Source organism: Seriola dumerili, unplaced genomic scaffold, assembly GCF_002260705.1.
Source record: "Seriola dumerili isolate Sdu_G_001 unplaced genomic scaffold, Sdu_1.0 BDQW01000383.1, whole genome shotgun sequence".
Lineage (NCBI taxonomy): Eukaryota > Metazoa > Chordata > Actinopteri > Carangiformes > Carangidae > Seriola > Seriola dumerili.
The window spans coordinates 224,379-230,276 of NW_019174638.1; the positions used below are offsets into that span (position 1 = coordinate 224,379).

The following is a 5,898-nucleotide window of genomic DNA, read 5'->3' on the forward strand; positions in this document are numbered from 1 at the left end:
GTTCCTAGGTTGCTCTGCGGTTCTGGACCAGGAGGATGAGAGCCTCGTCTTCTCTTCGTTTCTAAATCTGTTTCTCAACTGTTCGTGACCTTCTCTTCCATTCTATTTTCGTCTGTTCACTCGGGGGTTTCAGTCCGGCCCAGGACCGGTCTCGGACCTGTGAGGTTTCCGGTCGCGTCCTCACTTCTGAAACGCGCGGGGCCGTTTGGTTCGTGGAGCTAAACATGTGACACTTTTCATGTGTCCTCTTCTCGTGGCCTGTTTGAATTGCTGTACAGCCACTTGATTGACTCTGGCGTTTCGCTCCACGGCCGAGATGCCGTAGGGAAGCGCGTCGCCGGCTCATCCCTCCTCGTCCTCGCCTCGGTCCCCGTCCGACGCCCGTCGTTGGAGGACCGCCGCGACCGGTCGCAGTCGGAGGAGATCATGGAGGCCGATCGAAGTTTCAGCTGACAATGTCCGAGTTGGCTCGAGCAAAGTTCTCCGGACCGACGGGCCCCTCCAGCTCCTCCGGGTCGAGGCCGACAGTAGTTTAAACAAAGCGTTCCACGTCCGCTTCCGGCGCGGGCGAGGGTCCCGAAGGTCTGGATTAGATCTGTGTAAGCGAGGAGCGGCGGGCCACGGACGAGCCCCAGCTCCAGGCTCCAGGGTGGAGGTTCGGTCCCGAGGTGGCGGAGGGGTCTCGAAACACAAGGTAGCGACTGAGGGTGGTTGTTGTCGCAGGGTTGGGGCCGGGGAGGGGGACTTTGGAGTTCGGACGAGGGGGAGGCAAGCGACAAGGGAGAAGTGCGGGCGGAGGCAGGGAGGCGGGGTTGGGCTTTCGGGGGGGAGGGGTGGAGCCGAGGAGCTGCTGGACCGGGCGGTGCGGAGCGGCTTGCCGTTGCAGCAGTCGCAGGAGGTCGGAGGAGGAGTGGGAGGTGAGCAGAGTTGCCGGCAAAGGGGGGAGGCGAGAGCGGTCGATACTCTCCTCGCCCCCCCGCTCGTGCCAGGATCTCTGCTCAGGGTGTGAGGTTGGCGCCCTTGCGGACTGGCGGGCGCCCCCGCTGTTGTGATGGCGGGACCTTCAGGGGGAATGGGAGAAGGAGGCAGGGAGTGGCGAGGTGCTCGGGCTGGGAGCCGAGTCTGTTCGGCTGCTCCGTTCAGGCGCAATCGTAGACGGTACGGTTAACGGCATCCTGAGAAAACACAAACCAGTCGAGTCAAATCCAGAGTCCAGGTCCATTCACAGATTCATCAGCACAGAAGAATATTAAACGCTTCCCATGTTCTCTTCTTCTCACTTCTGTTTGCTTTATTTTGAAGTGCTGGGTCAGTCAAGAAGATGGAATGAGTTGGTTTTTAACCTCTGGAGTCTTGTCTCCACACACAACATGGAGTGTGGTAAATCTGAAATAATCTTTTAGTTATAATTATTCAGAATATGATCAAAACAACAGTTTAAGGTTGTAAAAATGATTGTTTCATGTTCATACAAATGAAAACACTGAAAGTGGAAGAAGTAAAGCTCTAAAGTTACAGTCTACACGTAAAGCAAGTTTAATAAATCCGACTGAATATATTAATTAATGTTAGAACTCACTATTTTAAAACCCTGATTTTAATAAATGAAACTCACGTGCCACATCTCAGCTCGGTCTCTAAAGACCATATAAATAAAGTACATTCATGTAAGTAAACACGTTCATCGTGTTCTGCTCCATGAAAAACCAGACTCCAGAGGGTTAACAACCAAAAACCATCTCATTTGTGTAGTTTCACATCTCCTCTCTCAAGGCTTTTCTCTTCATGGAGCTCTAGTAAAACAGGTCGGGGAGCCAATCAGAAGAGAGGAGGCTTCTGAGCCTCAGGTTGGGAATCCACTGACGTTAGTACCTGGGATGATGGATTATCTTTTCGTTTAATGAGTGGAACCTAAATGTGATAGGTGATAAACAGTCCATGGTCATGAGTTTACCCTGTGGTGTCCAGCTCCTGGCCATTCCTCCTGACGACCTCAATCATCACGGCACTCTTAGCTTCTCCTCGCTCGCCCTCCTCGGCCCGAGGAGGAGGAGGAGTTCAGCAGGTTTTTTCAGGATCCCAGGTTTAGAAATTCTCTCGCCGTTTGCTGGCTGCCGCTGCTCGTCGCGCACCGTTCCCGACTTGGGCGTTGTTGTTTGAGACGCTTTGAAAGGGAATCCGTGCCTCGTTTCCCTCGCTGGGAGCAATTCCACCAGAGACCTATCTTGGGACAGGGAGGGCGTGGCCAGGGAAGTTAGACACGGGCGGTGTTGATTGGCCTCTGCTTTGGCGTTGATAACTTCCTGCCTCTTGACATATCTTTCCGCTTTGTCGGCTTCTAGTCGTCCAACAGCGAACTGAGGCGCTTCGGGTTCGGTTCCGCACCTGATGACACAGAGGCGAACGCAAAACGTCAGTGAACACAACATGTCAGTGAACACAAACATCATCAGTGCTCTTTACACACTGAAGAGACTAAAAATGTCCAGAGTTTTGTTCGTGTCCCATGAACACAACAAAAAACTAAATAAAGTAGGTAAAATCCAAGAATTGATTAACGACGTTAGTCTGTTTGATGGATACAACCCTCACTACTTCACTCAGTCACGACACACACACACCACACACACACACACACACTTCCCACAAAACACACATCACAACCGCAGTGATGTAACAGTACCTGTCTCCCTTGAAGTAGTTCCGGGCCCTTGTTGAGGATGCGGAGGGGTTTACAGCGGAGCTGAGGGCGTCGCGGCCAGCCGGCCTTGCTAATCTGGCGCAGGGGCTGGAGCCAGTGGTCTCTGTCGGCATGGGCAGCGAGGCGACTGGGTGGCCGGCCAGTTGGTGGCAGGCAGGTGGCGGGGGGGTTCGACAGAGGGCAGAGGGGCACCAGGAAGGACCCCAAAAACATGAAGAGACACAAGGGTGATAGAAGAGAGAGTCTAGAAAGAGGTGACGCCCCTCACCCTCCTGCAGGCCTGTGGGGACCCTGGGGACTGAGCCACACTCTGGGCTGGGGGGTGGGGTGGTGGTGGGGGTGGGGGGCTGCTGAGGTCTGCAGTCAACGTGGCTACTGCATCGCTGGGCAGGACCGACTGGGAAAAACTGGTTTCACTGGTCTTTCACCCACCGAGGTCCCTACTTGGTGTGTTGGCGCTTCAGGTTCTGACTACTGGAGAATTCCTCGTGCAGGCGGTGTGGATGACTGGCTTCCGCTGGCCAAAGGAGAAGCAGAGAATGTGGGAATTAAAGCCCCGCCGCCGCCCTCCACCGTCTCTTCGGCTCCTGTTCAGCGAGCTGCACGACGGAGATCAGCAAACACACAGAGAGAGAGAGAGAGAAGGGGGAGAGAGAGGAGAGACAGCAATGGGGTTAGAGTCAGGCTGTGACATCACACACCTAGCACAAATAGCAGGAATAGCAGGACACACAATTACACTTAGATCATGTGTTACGCAGGCAGGGCACACACAGCACACACACACACACACACACCACACACACACCACACACACACACCACACACACACACACACACACACACACACACCTCTCTTTTGTGGGACCTGTTTATTTATATAATACAAACCTCAACCGTTTAAAACTGAATGCCTAAACCTGACCCTGACCCCTGACCTGAACCTGGACCATTTAAAAACCATAGAAACACACACACACACACACATCACACACACACACACACACACACACACAACACCACACACACACACACACACACACACACACACACTCTGTCAGTGTGAACCTGTCCGACCCGGATGTTTTCAATTTTCTTCATTTTTCCACATAAACTCAGTCAGAGGAACCTTTAGTTAATTCTCTTCACCTCGGTCACTGAGGTCTGTGCAACAGTTTGAACTGAGTTTAAGAGATTCCTTCAGGATAAGACTCAGATAAGGAGAAAACCCTTTAACAAATCTTGTCTCAAGGATGGACGTCACCCACCGTTTCTGAAGCTCGAGTGAGCTGCTCCTCGTTGCCATCTTGGCAGTGTCTGGACTCCGCCCCTAACTCCCAGATAATCCAAAATGGTCAAAGAGGAGGAGCCACTGTGTGGGGCTGAGACTTCGGTTCATGACGGTTTGTGGTGAGTCATACGCTCACCCACCTGTCAATCAAAGAGCCCACGCCCAATCCTCCAAAACTTTAATCCTTAATAAAATGTAAACAGGTGAGTTTTATAAACAGGTGAGTTATATAAACAGGTGTCATGAAGAGAGACAATTAGCTCTAGAGACCGTAAGTGTTTTGGCACCAGGCTGTAAACATGTTTATTTCTGCTGTAAAGTTGGACATTTTAATGGGAGTCTATGGGGACTGACTCACTGTTGGAGCCAGAACTCTAGTGGTCGTTAGAGAACTGCAGCTTCTGGTTCTTCAGTGTTGATGCTTCATTTTTGCCTGTTGGGAAACACCTGACAGTTCACTTTTATACTCACTGCTGGCTGAAGAAGAAACATCAGTGTGGTGTTACTAACCCTGGCTCCTATAGTGGTGCATTCACTGACATGTTTCTGTGCTCAGACAAAAATAAAACCAGCTTTCTGCAAAACCTGAACCCCGCTCACAGAGAAGGAAAAACAAGTGAAACAACAGACAAACAGTACGACAGTGACAGTAGTCTGCTGTTTCCCTCCGATGAGAACAGAGACAGAAGTAGGTCAAGGGACCAGAGGCATTGTGGGAAATCTGCTGACTCATGCAAACCAACTATCGTCGTGTTAAGTGGTGAAATAAACAGTGGTTTAACATCATCAGCTTTTCATTACCGACAGATCCGTGGTGCTGTGATGTGCTGAGTCATCCTCCAGTGAAGCTCCTGTACATCAGCTCCACTCACGGTTCAGATGACCTGCTCTCTCACACTGCTTTATTTTAATCACATCTTTCTCTGCTTCTGTTTCTACACTGTACATCGTCTGAGCTATAACTTCCATCATGGTTATCATAGTTTTTACAGTAACAACACGACTAATTAGTATTAAAGAAACACAGCAAGTTAACATCATGTCTGTTTTCTTAACTGTCAATGCTAACTGCCCTAACCGTTTCTGTACAGATGCTAACTATCTAACTTTTCTCAAAAGATGCTAACTACACTAACGGTTCTGACCCGTCTGCTAGTCTCTGGTTCTGGTCTCAGACTCCCTCCTCTGAGTCTGGGTCTGACTGAGGCTCACACATGTGGCTGAGTCTCTCTGATGTTTCCTCCTCTGACCATCTTGATGCTCTCTGCTCTTTCACCTGTCCACCTGGAGCCAGCAGGTGGTGGGCGGGGCTCAAGGCCTGATCCAGATTTCTCAATCAGGAAGTAAGTGGAGACGAGCTTCAAACCCAGTTTTTGATTTTCTTCTCTGTCGTCCTCTGAGATTTTAATGTATGTGATGTCACAGTCTGAATTAATATTGTTTTTAAACCAGTTCAGTTCTATTCTATTCCTACAGCCTCCTGTAATCACACACTCACACACCACACACACACACACACACGCACACACACACAGTGGATTATGTACAGTCTTTTCTAAATCTGTGGATTGGAATATTAATTATGAATATGATGGTTGGTGGTTTGCGTGTGTTGGATTGATAAAGATCATCTACACTACATCCAAATCTGTCCCCCGCAGAGAGGAGGCTCAAGTCCTCTGCTGCAGGTTCATGTGAAATGCATGCTGGGATACTGAGCAACCCAAAGTCCAAACACCAGGTGAAGACAACGAGAGCTCGGTCAGTGTGAGCTGCTTCTCATGAGACCAGAACCAGAACACATCGACCAACCTGAGCCTCTGCTCAACAACCTGAGAGACGCAACATGTCTCCTGGGTCCAGGTTCAGATACTGATGCAGTTACTGGATTAGTTCCTGCTCCTGG

General features: G+C 50.5%; 1 pseudogene; it reads right to left on the bottom strand.

The window, feature by feature from the left end:
- Positions 1–236: 236 nt before the first annotated feature.
- Positions 237–2,814, bottom strand: LOC111233283 (annotated as a pseudogene).
- Positions 2,815–5,898: the final 3,084 nt, after the last annotated feature.